We start from the raw sequence: 16728 nt of genomic DNA on the forward strand, positions 1-16728 counted from the left end.
GGGTTATATCTTTTGGTCTCTTCCATTACTCCTTCAGCTCAAGGCGTCAGGAATATCGTCTGCCAATCAGCATTGCTCTTCTGAAACGGGACAATGACGTTTCTCAGAAGGCGACCAATCCGGAAATCTGTAGCATCGGCGTTTGGCGTTTGCTGTCTCCCTGTGAAAAACTCTGAAACTGTGTGCTATGTTTGTAAAGAATGTGTAGGCTGGGCGCTCCCACACAATGGAATGGAATTTGCTTTTAAACCGCACACGGTTCTGTTCTCCACTTTCACTCGGGCAAACACTGTCCGCTCCATGGGCGGTCGCCATCCAACGTAGATGGGCTGAATCGTCCTCTGAAGGGACCGGCCTCTCGGCGTGTGGTCCTCCTCTCCTGAACTAAAATCTCTTGTGACCGTCGTGGCTTGAATGTGCATATGTACACCAGCCTCGAGTATCTCAACCCTGGTGCACACTTGTTATTTGCGTATCCTTTACATGAATACATACAACATTGACTTTATCTTATTGAGTTTGGGTTCGAATGAAGCGTCTTGATATGCAGAATATGATTGTGAGGGCGGAATATGTAAGCAATGAAGGTCAGGAGACCACGACTCCTTACAATACCTTCTAAACCTTGATGCAGTCCCTAGAGCAGGGATTACAAAGTGAAAGAATGTAAAATCGTGGAAAGAGGGCAGCATTGCCGGACAGATCATGCTATGACCACAGGCGGCGTGAACAGACCATTGTACATGATTTTGGAGATCCCGCCACTCGAAAGGCGCAGAAGTAAACCCATATTCTGAAGAACTGTCCGTAAATAGGAGTGGTCAACATGGCCAACGTTGGTGACAAATGCTATCATATCTTGGTAACAGCAAAGGGCCGTACAGCTATTGTTGTCACCTCCTAGGGAAGTCTGGTCGCCGGATGTGACGTAATTTGCTACCTTCTTGAGTCGCGAAGCCAGCAGCTTAGCAAATACGAGGTTTGGAACTTTAATAGAGGCAACCATTTATTTACACTCGTGCTAAATAGATACGTGTGTAGAAGTTTTACTGGCCTTCATAGTAGTCACCAGCATTGTGTATAACCCATTGCCAGTGATGGGGAAGTCGTAGCATACTCTTTGCAGTGTCATTTGTGTTGACAGTTTGAGCGGCGCGGTCTGTTGCCCAACGAATTTGTAGCGATTCTGCGGAGAATGCGGTGCAGTATTTCCTTCACTTTAGAAATCGAGTTGAACTTACGAGAGCTTAAGTCAGGGGAATGCAGTAGGTGGTATAGCACGTAGCAGCCCCATCACTCAAACAAATCAGTAACAGCTGGCACTGTACGTGCTTGAGCAAATTGATGGTCAGGTTATAACACTCCTGTCCGCTACTGCTATAACATAACATCGAAGCTGGAGGCAGTTTGCAAAACAGAATTATTTTGTTAGAGTAATTATGGTATAACGCAACAGAGCAGTGTTACCCTCTGAGAGGAATTTTATTATGTTGACCGTATTGTACCTAACTGAGATGGCTTATCGGAAGTGAAAATCAGAACTACGTAAATATTTAAACAGTAACAATCAAAATTTTGCTTCCAGAATGAGATTTTCACTCTGCAGCGGAGTGTGCGCTGATATGAAACTTCCTGGCAGATTAAAACTGTGTGCCCCGACCGAGACTCGAACTCGGGACCTTTGCCTTTCGCGGGCAAGTGCTCTACCAACTGAGCTACCGAAGCACGACTCACTCCCGCTACTCACAGCCTTACTTCTGCCAGTACCTCGTCTCCTACCTTCCAAACTTTACAGAAGCTCTCCTGCGAACCTTGCAGAACCGGGCGTGAGTCGTGCTTCGGTAGCTCAGTTGGTAGAGCACTTGAGCGCGAAAGGCAAAGGTCCTGAGTTCGAGTCTCGGTCGGGGCACACAGTTTTAATCTGCCCGGAAGTTTCATATCAGCGCACACTCCGCTGCAGAGTGAAAATCTCATTCTGGAAACATCCCCCAGGCTGTGGCTAAGCCATGTCTCCGCAATATCCTTTCTTTCAGGAGTGCTATTTCTGCAAGGTTCGCAGGAGAGCTTCTGTAAAGTTTGGAAGGTAGGAGACGAGGTACTGGCAGAAGTAAGGCTGTTAGTACCGGCCCTGAGTCGTGCTTCGGTAGCTCAGTTGGTAGAGCTCTTGCCCGGGAAAGGCAAAGGTCCCGAGTTCGAGTCTCGGTTTGGGGCACACAGTTTTATTCTGCCAGGAAGTTTCATATCAGCGCACACTCCGCTGCAGAGTGAATATCTCATTCTGGAAACATCCCCCAGGCTGTGACTAAGCCATGTCTCCGCAATATCCTTTCTTTCAGGAGTGCTAGTTCTGCAAGGTTCGCAGGAGAGCTTCTGTAAAGTTTGGAAGGTAGGAGACGAGGTACTGTCAGAAGTAAGGCTGTGAGTTTCCGGGCGTGAGTCGTGCTTCGGTAGCTCAGTTGGTAGAGCACTTGCCCGCGAAAGGCAAAGGTCCCGAGTTCGAGTCTCGGTCGGGGCACACAGTTTTAATCTGCCAGGAAGTTTCAAAATTTTGCTTATCTGCCCTGTTTAACTGATAAAGAAAACGGTCGCCAGCCTAATTCGGCAAGAGAATTCTCGTTCAAGAAAATAGTTATTAGTAACTTTAATGGATAAACACAACCTATACTTTGTCACACGCGAGTGCAGTGAACTCTGATACATACATATGTTTACGGTAAAATTGAAACTAAAAGTTAGAGCAGCACAAACTATTCGCAAAATTATAACATATACCGAAACACACTATTACTTTCAGGGCTTACACAAACTGAATGGTTTTTATAACGTTATTATCACTATTCACTGCTGAATAGTTAATTGGATATAGGTTAAGTCTCTCTCGGTTAAATACTTTACTATTTAAAATGAAAGTTAATTGGAATCCACTAACAGGTTGCTTCTCACTATCATTTGAATAAAGAAATTATGGTTTTCATAATTAGTGGTCTTTCCGTAACTTGTTAGCGAGCATTAACACAATAGACAAACTGTGGATCCTGTTATACTATTAATATGCACTTCTAATACACAAGAGAGACAAACACTTATCAAACATGAGTATATAACGTTCCACAACTGCAGTTTTCCACTTTTACTACAGTGACAGACAAAATTAACATATATGTAAGATACTGACTCACCTTCTGCGATTTATAACAGGCAGTAATGTGATCATTTACTAAGCAAAACTTTATAAGCCTCAGTCTTAAGAACTTTTAATTTGAAGTTGGCAACAACACATTAACAAGCAGTTTTACTAGGAAAATTATTTTCAGCAAGCATCATTAACTTTAACTCACTCTCTTGCCACATTAACTTTAACTTTCTTTTTACTATGTTCAAGAGGAATCGATTAGCAAAACACTGGGCTTTAATGTTATTTCAGTAAGGACACTCGGTAATCACTTTAGTTCAAACGGAGAGGAACCTGAGAGGTGTTATGATAAGGAAAAAATCAAGGTAGGTACATAAATTCAGTTATAAGTTACCTTATATTTGTGCACATTAAAGCGTCCAATGAGCTGATCCTTCACTGTACATTATTATAGTATTCCGATACAGTAATTGCGCAATGTGTTGGCAACTGCATGTTGGTAGGTGGATTTGCAGGTACAATTGCTGGACTCTGTCATTTCTTGGTGGCGATAATAGATACAAATTCCAGAATAGTTCCAGCTATTTATCCATGCATCCGAGGCATTGGAAAGTAGCAGAAAAAGCCTCTCTCGGAACCAGCACGACACGCATCTTTTACATGGCAATGCATACTTTGGTAGCTCGTCCCCGACTCGTAGCTCGTCCCCGACTGCTGTTGTTCCACCTTTTCTACCTAGGCCAACCACAATTTGCGCGAGCTACACAGTTCCATTCCCGAGTGGAACCACAACAACTTTTTCATACAGAATAACTAAGAACCCTAAATGAGGATCAGCAGCTTACATAACAGCAACCAAACACATTAAATAAAACAGAACATTTGCACATATTGACATTTGTACAAAAAATTATTCACACAGAAATTACTATTATATATAGTACCTTTTGTTCCCTCCAAATGGGACAAAGAATTTAAATAACAGATATACTACATTGCATAAGATCAAATCATGACATCAAAGTTTTAACAAAGAAAACAGTATACAGTCTTGTGTTATCGTTCAATCAAACAATATTTACAGAAGCTTAACGATGTAATATTAAATGAAACAAAAGCAAAATAAATCAGTAGAGCATTAGAGCTATGGTGTTGAAAGGTCCTGCAGAGAGTGTCATCACTTCTGTCTCCAAGCTGGTCGTTGGTTGTTTTCCAAAACTGAACAGCATAGAGACAGAAGTGATGACACTTTCTGCAGGACCTGACCATCATTTTGCAGGACAATGCTCAAGCACGTACAGTGCAAGCTGTTACTGATTTGTTTGACTGATGGGGCTGCTAAGTGCTATACCACCTACTGCACTCCGCTGACTTAAGACCTCGTAAGTTCAACTCGATTTCTAAACTGAAGGTAACACTTCGCGGCATTAGCTTCAGAACCTCTACAAAGTCGTCGGGCAACAGACGGCGCCACTCTGTCAACACAACTGCCACTGCTAAGTATCCTGCGACTTCCACATCGTTGGCAACGGATTATACACAATGTTGTTGACTACTTCGAAGATCAGTAAACTTTGAAACACGTATCTATTTTGTACGAGCTGTAAATGAATAGTTGCCACTGTTAAAGTTCCAACCCTCGTATTTCTTATCGCTGTTGAGCTACGTGACTATCGATAAACATAGACCCTCGATATCTCTTGTGGTTTGTGAATTGAGATAATGATGCGAAGGTGTTACAGACCACTATCTTCAGGGACATCAGCTCTTATGCGATGGTCCCCCATGTGGAATTGAACAAAGATTGAAAACTTATGTAAAATTCAATGGGGTTACCATCGAGTAGAGGGGACCTTTATCGAGTACTTCATCTGTGGTCACATCTTCTTGGATGTCATGCACTACCTCCACCGAGAGAGTGCTCATAGTGAGTCTTGCGACCTCTCTGATCAGTTCTGCGGAATGCGGTACAGCTGCATACAATCTGGTTAAATGATTGTGGAAAGCAAGACCAATGATTTGTTGGGCGTAAAGCGGGTGGCTTCTGTATCGGGGAGGACATGGATAAGAGCCCTGCATCGTTGTTGTCTTTCCTTTAGAAGTTCGAGACCGGGTTACACTTCCTTGCATGTGACGGTACGTGATCACAGAGCTCTGCGCCATCGTTTGATGTGCATCCGCCTCCTGTTCTGGCGAGAAACGCATCATCTCACAGTGACAAAGAATGGTCCTTACTATAACTCATCGAAGTTTTACGGAGAATTGGCCTTGCACAAGAGAGTCATCAAGGTGAAATCACAGGCATCTCAATGAGGCCAGGATCGTGCCCATGCGTCCTTGACCGTACCCAGACAATTGGGTGAGGTCCGGTGCGGAACACTGAATTTCCGCAGATTACAATTATGCCAAACACGATGTCGGGCGGGATTGACGTCCCAGAGGTATGCTTCATATTCTGGAAAGGACACTGGCCAGACTTCTGCATGGTGAATGCCATCAGCAAGGGGCGGGTGAGGTGGATGTGGTCTATGTGGCTTGACGAGGGAGCAATACAAAATATGTAACCGCGTTGCGTTACACATTTGTCCAGGTGTCAACGGGTTGCAGGCGATCGATGACCACCGAGAGAGCCGCACAAGATGACTGCCGTAGGAGATGGTCAGCGGGCCCTTACGTCGAAATGGAGTACCCACTGCGCACTAAATCGTCTTGTGGGCCTGTGAAGAGTGGTTTGACCTCCTCAGCGAAGAATGTACGTCGTTCATGACGGCGTCTAGATACAGAGGTACGTAGTTATTAATGATACGTTGCCGGCCGCGGTGGTCTCGCGGTTCTAGGCGTTCAGTCCGGAAACGTGCGACTGCTACGGTCGCAGGTTCGAATCCTGCCTCGGGCATGGATGTGTGTGATGTCCTTAGGTTAGTTAGGTTTAAGTAGTTCCGAGTTCTAGGGGACTGATGACCACAGCTGTTAAGTCCCATAGTGCTCAGAGCCATTTGAACCATTTATTAATGATATGCACGCCAAATAGAGTGATGGCCAACCCGTTCGGTTGGGAGATATACGACGTCCTCTGCAGGGGGCCTGTCGCGTAGGAGGATGGCGATGGCACTACCAACGTACGAGGCACTTCGGCACTTGGAAGTCAGCGAAGAATTCCTCCTGTAAGAGTGCAATACCAACATCCGCAGAGTTGATGTTGTCTCGGAACATGGCCAGTTTGTTAGGGGTTCGGATGGTGTCAAGATCCATTGTGACTACACGATATTGCTGTGTATGGTCCCTTACAGTCGATGCAGAATGTGGGATGGAAACATCCGGCGGGTGTAGATCCTCTAGGTCTGCCACTGTGGTCATGATTACTGGAAGGGCTCCAGCTCAGGCGACTCTGTTTACTGCACCTGCTCGGACATGCTGGCGTCTCATCCGCTCCTTCTTTAACATCATCGGCCCAGGATGCTGATGTCGAAGGCATACGATAGTCGTGTATTCCCGGAGAGGGTGAAGTGGGTGCTGCGACAAAAACTTTGGGGCATCCGTCGTCCTAGTGTATTGACAACATTGAGTACATGTTCTACATTGAGAGGGGATCTATCACAGAAGGGACGCCAGGAGCGGCGGCACAGTCTGACTGGACGCAATATGGGAGGTCACCGTCAGACATCTGGTTATCATCTCGTCAGGCCTTCGTTGGAGGGTATTCGACGGTTTCTTGCGCTTTCGAGGCGACCGATGTTTCCTTATGTGTTGCTCCGAATCGCACATCGACCGATGCCGTACCCGTCTGGATAAAGCCAGGAGTCAGCACGACGTCTAGTTCGACGTCCATGGTTCCAATAGAGTCTTCGATGGTCCTGGTGCGAGGTGGAGATGACACCATGCTGGTCTGGTAGGCGTGTTGTGCTGTGGTGGATGGTATTGATGAGGCTTCAGGTGTATCCTGGTGTGGCGTGGCCGGATTTTGTGCTGCCGCTGCGTGTGTGACGGGTAAGGATGTGAGCATCGATGCCAAGGTCACTTCACTCAGCGGTATATGTATCAAACGTCGAACCGGACGTGTCCTTCGTCACCACATGCTGTAACTGGCTAAAGTGCAATACAATGGTTCACACATCGCCAATTGTCAAGTACAACGAAACGTGTTTCGTCAGCTCAATTTTGATCTGTCGGACGCCATTTAACGTGGGGTTTCGTAAATGTTTGCGACTTTTCGGCGAGGTCACCCAAGATGTTGCCGTATGGTAGGAAAGCGACAATGACCGCTTCTTGAGGTACTCGAACACTCGTAAGGTCCAGAGACCTAACCTGCATGGTCCACCGTCACCATACCAAATCTCCATCACAGTGTTTAAATATCGTCTTAAAACTTTAGCGCAAAGCGCCTCCGTCGTCATCTTGATGTATACAACACATCCTATGATGGAAAAATGTATTCGGACCACGTCCATGGGGTTCGAACGCAGTTTCTCTCGTATGAACTGTTCAACTTCTAAGGCTCTTGGACGTTGATGTTCGGCCTCAAACGTTACTTTGATCGTCGCACGGCAGTAAGAGTGTGCCATGAGGTACGTTAGTAGCTCCGCACACTACCACGATTTGGAGCCGACTCACCAACTCGGCTACCCGTGCTTCTGAAACGGATGCAAACCTCCATTATAGCTCGCAACAGTATTCGGATTCCCACAACAGTGTTAACGAGGCAAACGTGTTCAACCTGAGCATTATTGACGTCGTTTCTCTCGTCTAGGGTTGCGATAGTTGTTTTACAGTGTGCCTGCAGACACGGATATATGCCTGAAGGAGCAGACAGCGGTGACGATCTGCAGCTGTATTGATATTACGAAATTTATTCGCGAGTTCCGAATCCTTTTACATTAGCTAAATTTGCTATGGAGAAGTTTTTGGTTAGACATGAATATTTGGACCGGGCAGGTATTCGAACTCGGATTTCTCGCTTATAGCGAGCGGTCACCTCCACGATCTTGACACTGCAAAATAAGTTGTAAGTTCAGCCGAGCAGCCAGTAATTACACAATCTATCAGAATACATCAGGCTTAGTTCGGAGTGTTTAAGTTCCGGAATCTCGGCACATTTGATGAGCAACTCACTTACTATAGAGACGTATGTGGCGTCTACTTAAATTTCAGCGGGAATTGTCTATTAGAAACAACAAATAATAGACTTTCATAAGTGACCGACATAAATAAGGGATCGAAAGTTGTATGAAGAACATAAAAAATTCGTTTAACCAGGTGGTTACTTTTCTGTAGGCATTCAAGAAACGGTTCCGCTCTATGAAACAAAATAAGGCTAGCACGAAGGATTTCCAGCTGATCAGTGCCCTGAAGTCAGTTAGATTAACGTAAGCAGAAAGAATGGTCAGTCGAATCCTATACCAGGACAGAGAAAATGATAATGAAAGATATGTCACAATAAGTAACATGTCTGAATATCACAGCACCACAGCATTCTACCTACGGACATGAGGCTTTGAACTTACAATTGTAAATGGCTGTTGTAGTCGATCGCAGACGCAGCTGACTTCAATAATCCTACAGAGGAATTACAAGAATTGGAAATGGGTTCTTAACCATGCTTTAGATTGTAGAGAGTTAATCATATGCACCAATGTAGACGCCATTCTGTTATCATAGTTCTGTGACAAGAAACAGAAAATAATAGATATGCTGATGTAATGAACAAAATCATCAAACGCCACGAGCGGAGAATATTCGATGCTTTGTCATTGAAGATTGACGCTGGAAAGAGACTATTGCGTTTTGTTTCTTCTCATATAAGACAGTCACATTCCCGTCCAAGCCGTACCATTGATCTCTAATTAAAGAGCATTGTGAGAATTTGTGCTATGCAAATGAAAAAGTAAACACTGCTCATGTAATACGGAGAGGTGCGTCCAATCGTCCTTCAACCGAAGGATTTATGCCTTTCACTGAAGAAGCTAACAGTCAGCGGTTTGGCTTCACTTGCTGCAAAGTTTCTTGGCATCGCACGCAATGCTTTCCTAAGACCGCGTCCCAGTTGACGATGCTTACTAAGCTTTGTCCAAAAGAAATGTTCCGACAAATTCGAGAAAGTGCGTCCACGAGACAACAGTTCAGCGGACGACCGCTACGCGAAAGAAAAACAAAACAGTAGTAAAGTCGAGGGCTACGGCGACGTTGCAGAAAAACGTTAGGGCGTTGGGACAGGGAGGGACGGGGGTAGCGTTTGGCACGGGTCCCAGAAAGGAGCGAGACATGCATCAGTGATGGCCGCAATTGCATTAGCTCAACACGCCGCCCGGCCAGCGGCCTTCATTTATTTACAGCTCTCTTTGCGTATTGCTGCCAGCTACGAGCAACATTCTTCGATCCCCACTGTCTTAAAAAAAAAAATGCTTCCACAGAAGTATATTTGCATAGAAAGTAAGTTTACTCCACAAGGCTCATTGTGCGTTCGATCATAATGGCTGCACCGCCATGTTTACTTTCATCAGGGAGAGTGAGGGAGACGGAGCTAGGGCAGATGTATAAAGCCTGTGGACTATAGTGCGCGATGATTATTTAATCTAAGAAAAAAAGACCAACAATAAAGGAGTTATCCTAATAGAACAGAAATCGATGAATGCGATGTGCATGTTCATACAAACAAAATATTACAGTTTCTGAAAAATTTCATGATGTATTCAAGATAAGAGCTTCAGACATGATGCATGTCAATAATCCATTGGTCCACATTTAGGCCATGTGCAAGCAGATATTGGACTTGGTATTCACTGATGGGTTTGTTGGATATTCTCCTGAGGGATATCGCGCCAAATTATGTACAAATGATTATTTATATTTTATGCATTTTATGCATTATAGTTTTATTTATTTAATGTGAAGAATTTGCCGTGAAGTGATGTAGAACATTTATTATCAAGAATTCATATGAATACTTAGGACTTGAACTTTTACATTTGAGGTAGAGAGGAACTTATATGAGTACAAGGTCACGTATATATCCTGGACCAAGAAACAGTCAATTACCATGATGCATTATATCGTCAAACTCTAGAGCTCGTTGAAGGCCCTTCCCGTAATGCTCCAAACGATCTCAATTTCGGAGAGATTCGGCAAAGCTTGTTGGCCAATGCAGGGTTTGGGAATCACGTACAAAAGCAGTAGACTCTCTCCCCGTAAGTGGGCGGGCATTATCTTGCTGAAATGTGAGCCTAGGATGGCTTGCCATGTGTTGTGACTGACAATTCGCAACTTTTCACAAACACAGCTTTTATTGATGTAAGTTCACCATGTTGATGACTGAACATACAAACGAAAGGTAACAATAACGAACAAAACGTCTCCTAATTGAGGGAAACAAAAGTTCACTTCTAATTTTCCACAAAGGTTTGTGGTAAAACTCTTACACACTAGTAACAGTCCAATTCCGAGACGAAGACGTAATGTTCAATGGTCGCAATACACGAGGTCGGCATCCAGCGTGAGCTGAACTTCAGGGCTGGTTCTAGCCCCTAAATAGCTGTCTCCAGCCAATCAGGTTTCGCCGTAGTGATACTTCCTGCAGGCCGTGGCTCGAGCTCCCCCTGCAGGAAGTAGTGCTTGGAATGTCTGTTTCCATTATTTTGTATGTAAATAGCCGGTGTTTACCATGGTGCTTTTGGGTACGCCCTTGGCATAGACAACCTCGTCATATATGCATATTTGGGATTTTGAACATTAAGTCTGTGTTGTTGGTGGTTTATCTGAGTCGAAGTTGAACTATTCCTTAAGCCCTCGGGAACAGTAATGTGGGAATAGATAATCAGTCAATTAAACCCAGCCCTAAATAGCAGAAACGCCACAAATATTGGTTAATGCATTTACAGCTAACTAGCGAATCCCATAGGTCGCCTGCTTTAGTTGTTGCTTTTCAGATCGTCATTACAGGTTTTGACAATGGGAAAAGTTTTTATATATTGGTTATTTTATATTTTGGTTATTTCTCCTAAATATTAGCAGATAACCATTTCAACGTATATAAGTTTAATGTTTATGAGTAAACTGTCACTTTCCGATGTTTATTTTAAAAACCATTGGTTTAACACAATGTAGGCCGTATTCGAGTAAACTGGATTCCTTTCAGTTGCTTCAACTGCAACTTTTACTTTTTTGTTTAAAATACTCTGTATTAATATACATTCTTAATCTCCTGGAATTACCTTGCATTTTCAGAGAGAATGATGGGAAAGGTTGATCAAAGAATGTTGAATCCGTCTAAAATTGGTGAGATATTGACGAACTTGGAGAAAAGAAGATGGGTTGTAAGAACACAGCAAAATGTTCCAAAAACAAAACTTATGAAGACCCCCCCCCCCCCCACATGAAGTATGATACAATCCAGGAGAAACAAGTAGAGATAGACCTTCAGATTTGGGGAAAGATCTTGAAGAAGAGCTGATTAATTACTGTCTTGCTGTTGAAGCGTCTTCCTTTGGTCTTACTCGTAATGACGTCCAAAGAATGACCGCACAATTGACAGAGATAAATAACACCACACATACTTTCAAAGACCAAACCCCTGGGAAAAGGGAGTTAGTTATTGTTTTTCATAAAAGCCACAAAACCAATCTTTCAGAAAGAAACACTTCTGCAGCGTCCCACAGCAGGGCGCTTATGTTTTGCAAAGAAATCACAGAGAAACTTTGTAACTTTGTAGAAGATGTTTATGAGAAAGGTGTGGTGTCACCGCTAGACACCACACTTGCTAGGTGGTAACTTAAATCGGCCGCGGTCCTGTAGTACATGTCGGACCCGCGTGTCGCCACTGTGTACTCGCAATCCTAGCGCCACCACATGGCAGGTCACAAGACACGGACATGACCTCGCCCCAGTTGTACGGACGACATAGCTTGCGACTAGACCTACCAAGTATTCCTCTCATTTGCCGAGAGACAGGTTAAATAGCCTTCGGCTAGTCCATCGCTACTACCTAGCAAGGCGCCATGTGTATCATTGCTAATTGCTTACTACTATGCAAGAGATGTATTTCAACAAGAACAAGACTACATTAAAGTTAAGTATATTAAAATCTCTCTTCTTTTCTTTATAGTTTTTCATCCAGTCTCCTGTTTCAGAATTTACGCCCGTCTGCGTTAGTTTCGCGTGCACCTAGCCACTCATTGTGTCGAGACCTTAGGGAATCGACACAACAATATTTTGGCGCCGAGGAGTGGTGCCGCGCCCACGTTGCAGTCTTTGTGTTATACTTGCTCTAATTTGCTTGTGTCATGGCTTCGCCGCATTCTCCAGATGTACTGTCCGAATTTTTTCGCTTGCAGAATCAGCAGACGCAGGCGTTATTGGAAGCCCTTGGACAGCTCGTCCAGGGTCAACGTGCGCTGCAAACCGATGCGGCGGCAGCCGCTTCTTCGCTACCGCAGCCACACAACGCTGTCGCACCGCCATTTAGGCCCTTTGAGGCCCATAACGAGAGCTGGACTGAGTGGGCCGATCAGTTCCGGTTCCACCTCACTGCTTATGGAATTCAAGGTAAAGAGCGGCAGCCGTTTTTGCTTTCTTGTGTCGGTGTGGCTACCTACCGTGTGATAGTGAAATTGTTTCCCCGACGCGACGTCGCAACTCTGACCTACGAGGAAATTTTGTCGGCTTTAGATGCCTATTTCAAAGAAACAGTAAATGTAGTTGCCAAACGGTATACGTTTTTTCGTACAAAACGTACGGCCGGTCAGACTAATAGGGAGTGGGTAGCAACTTTGCAAGGCCTTACTAGAGACTGCGCGTTTGCCTGTGAATGTGGCCTCCCATATTCAGATACTATGGTGCGTGATGCAATTGCACAGAACGTTTCTGATGTTCGCATACGGGAACAGATTTTGAAACTCGTTAATCCCTCCCTGCAACAAGTGATAGACATATTGGACAGGCAAGACACACTTGACTTTGCTCAGGAATCATTTGAAACTTCGCCAGCAGTGTGTCACATTAATCGGCCCGCCGGGCCCGCTGCACGGGACGCTAAGCGGCCCTCGCGCCCGACTTCGCAGCGGCAGCCTAGCTTGCAACCACGTGCGCCGCGTAAGCAAGCAAATGCAGTGAAATCTTGCCCGCGGTGTGCAACTAGACATTCGCGTGAAAATTGCCCGTCACGCCAAGCTATTTGCTTTTACTGCCAAAAGAAAGGACATGTACAAAGTGTTTGCCAGAAAAAGTTCAGATCAGACAATCACACAAATTCCAGGCCCTTTGCTTCGCGCCGGAATCGAACCCAGGACAATCAGGCTCGTGGACCTTCGCCCATGGACATTCATGTAGTTCATTCCCACCCGTCCAGTGACACTTTAGCTAACAGTGACTGTGTTCGTCCCACCCACAGTGTGCGTCGACGTCGCCGGAAATCCCGTAAAGTTGCAAGTGCTTCTGGACCTGTATCAGTTCAAATTGCACGAGACAGTCGCTCTTGTCGTCAACAAGACAATAAACTTTTTGTGGACTTAGACTTTGCAGGAAAAGTGATACCATTCCAGCTCGATACCGGAGCTGCTGTTTCATTGCTCAATCACGACACGTACAAACAGCTGGGCGCACCGCCATTGCGTGCCGCAAATGTTACGTTAACTAGTTACTCAGGACAGCATATACCTGTGTTAGGACAGTGCAGCCTTATTGCAACATACAAGGGACAGACAAAACTTGTCTCATTTTACGTTCTTCGTTCCTCTAGTGCAGTGAACTTGTTTGGTTTAGATTTGTTTCAATTGTTTAATTTGTCTATAGTGAATCAGGTCCTATCAGTGAATCAGACTGTGCCTTCCGCCAGTGTTTCTAGTCTTTGTGAAGAATTTGCAGACATTTTTGCACCGGGCCTTGGTTGCGCTAAGAACTATGAAGCGCATTTGGAACTGAAAGACAACGCGCAACCAAAATTTTTCAGAGCGCGCAATGTTCCCCACGCATTGCGTGATGAGGTCGCACGAACATTGCACGATTTAGAATCTCAAGGTGTAATTGAACGTGTGCAGGCTTCTCTCTGGGCCTCACCCTTAGTAATTTTGCCAAAACCTTCCGGAAAATTGAGACTTTGCGTGGACTTCAAGGCAACTGTGAATCCCCAACTTGTGACTGCTACTTTTCCTTTGCCCCGCCCGGAAGATCTTTTTTGACAAACTGTGCCCGGGAAAATATTTTTCAAAATTGGACCTAGCAGATGCGTACTTGCAGATACCTGTGGACGAAGAATCCCAGCGCGTCTTAGTGGTAAACACGCATCTTGGCTTGTATCGCTTCAAAAGACTGCCATTCGGGTGTGCATCCGCCCCTGCTTTGTTTCAGCAATATTTACAAACTATTTGTGCGTCGGTCCCTACTGCTGCGAACTATCTGGACGATATTGTGATCTCAGGAAAGACAGAAGCCGAACATTTGCAAAATCTCCGAACATTATTTCAGGTATTGCGACAAAATGGTCTTCGCTTGAGGAAGGACAAATGTGTGTTCTTTGCTCGGGACTTACCGTACCTGGGCCATGTCCTTAACGCCCAAGGTATACATCCGAGTCCAGAGCACCTTCGTGCCATTCAGGACTTGCCGTCACCGCAGAACTTAAAACAGCTACAGAGTGTGCTGGGTAAGGTAAATTATTATCATCGGTTTGTGCGCAATGCTTCTTCTATTTCAGCTCCGCTTCATCGCTTGCGCCGTAAAGGTGTTCCGTTCGTCTGGACGACGGAATGCGAACGCGCCTTTCGCCAGTTGAAATCGGCGTTACTTTCAATTACTTGCCTTACGCCATTCGATCCCCGAAAACCCCTTTTGTTGATGGTTGATGCCTCGGATTTCGGGATCGGTGCTGTGCTTGCGCACAAGGATGGCTCGCATGATCGCCCTATTGCCTTTGCGTCCAAATTGCTCTCATCTGCGCAAAGAAATTATTCACAAATAGAGAAAGAAGCTTTAGCTCTCGTGTTTGGTGTTACCAAGTTCCATGACTTCTTGTATGGTCGTCACTTTACAATCATCACCGACCACAAACCTTTGACGTCGCTTTTTCATCCGAACAAGCCTGTACCTCCACGTACAGCGCAGAAATTCATTCGCTGGTCGCTTTTTCTCTCGCAGTACCGCTACGATATCTTGTATCGGTCCACTGCTAAGCACGGCAACGCTGATGCGTTGTCCCGTTTGCCTGTTGCTGAGGATAAAGCATTCGATTCTTCCGAACTTGCTTGCATGTTCATTGATTCGGAAGCCGATGACGTGGTCGCATCGTTTCCGATTGATTTTCGTCGTGTAGCTACTGCCACAGCTGCTGACCCTGTCCTTGCTTCCGTTTTGCGTTTTGTTGCTTCGCAATGGCCCTTGTCAAAGTCACGGATCGCGGATCCTTTGGTTCGCCGATTTTTTGCCCACCAGGAGAGACTTTTTGTCCGACGTGGTGTTTTGTTGTTGCGTTCCGATAATGATCAATCCCGAGTCGTGGTCCCACGTTCGTTACAGTCCTCTGTCTTAAAGCTTCTTCACCAAGGACATTGGGGTATAGTGCGAACGAAACAACTTGCTCGACAGCACTGTACTTGGTTCGGAATCGATGCTGCGATTACGAATATGTGCTCCTCTTGCGTGGCGTGTGCCGAACAACAATCCGCACCGCCGCGGCAATTCTTTGCATGGCCGAAAGCCACTTCCCCTTGGCAACGCTTGCACATCGATTTTGCTGGTCCGTTCTGGAATGCTCGATGGTTGGTTGTGGTCGATGCTTTCAGTAATTTTCCTTTTGTTGTCCGGATGTCTTCCACGACGTCTTCTGCCACCATCCAAGCCTTGTCTGCTATCTTTTGCCTTGAAGGTCTTCCGCAGACTATTGTTTCCGACAATGGCCCACAATTCATGTCCGCAGAATTTCAGTCGTTCTGCAAGGCCAATGGTATTCAACATCTGACATCCGCGCCGTTTTCGCCTCAGTCAAACGGTGCCGCTGAACGATTGGTCCGGACTTTCAAGTCGCAGATGTTGAAGTTGAAAGAGTCGCATTCTCGGGAGGACGCTTTGTTGCTCTTTTTGTCCTCATATCGCTCTCAGCCCCGCGATGGTCGCTCGCCGGCTGAGTTGCTCCATGGTCGCACTCATCGAACTCTGATGTCTTTGCTGCCTCCGCCACATCAGGTTCCTGTGCAGCGGCAGACTCCTGCTTTTGCTCCTGGCGACGTTGTCTATTATCGCAACTATCGCGGTTCACGGCGTTGGCTCGCAGGGCGCCTTCTTCGCTGCCTCGGCCGCGCGATGTATTTGGTTTTGGGGGCCTCTGGTGAGGTGCGTCGGCATCTCAATCAGCTGCGCCTCTGTCGTCGCCTGGGTTCTGCCGCTCCCCGTCTGCTTTCAGCGACGGAGCCGTCAGGTCAGCGCCCTGGGGACCCATCTACTGGCTCGCCTCATCCCCAGGTGTTACCGACGATGCCTTCCATTTTGCCTCATGGCGTCCCGCCGCCGCAGCCGCCGCCGGCGCCGCCAGCAGCGGACGCTTCGCTGCAGCCGCCTCGCGCCTCCCTGGGTCACGCGCCGCCGCTTGCTTCCCGTGACCAGCCGTCCTCCGCCAT

The 16728-nt window shown here is 45.9% G+C and overlaps 3 non-coding genes across 3 annotated transcripts; 2 read left to right on the plus strand and 1 right to left on the minus strand.

Annotated features, from left to right (window-relative positions):
• Positions 1–1651: 1651 nt before the first annotated feature.
• On the minus strand, positions 1652–1725 carry Trnas-cga (transfer RNA serine (anticodon CGA)). The gene has a single exon. It is a non-coding gene; the product is annotated as a tRNA-Ser (tRNA).
• Positions 1726–2137: 412 nt separating this feature from the next.
• Trnas-gga (transfer RNA serine (anticodon GGA)) lies at positions 2138–2212 on the plus strand. Its single transcript has one exon. It is a non-coding gene; the product is annotated as a tRNA-Ser (tRNA).
• A 229-nt stretch (positions 2213–2441) lies between these two features.
• On the plus strand, positions 2442–2515 carry Trnas-cga (transfer RNA serine (anticodon CGA)). The gene has a single exon. It is a non-coding gene; the product is annotated as a tRNA-Ser (tRNA).
• The last annotated feature ends 14213 nt before the right edge of the window (positions 2516–16728 follow it).

This window comes from Schistocerca nitens, chromosome 8 (assembly GCF_023898315.1).
Source record: "Schistocerca nitens isolate TAMUIC-IGC-003100 chromosome 8, iqSchNite1.1, whole genome shotgun sequence".
NCBI lineage: Eukaryota > Metazoa > Arthropoda > Insecta > Orthoptera > Acrididae > Schistocerca > Schistocerca nitens.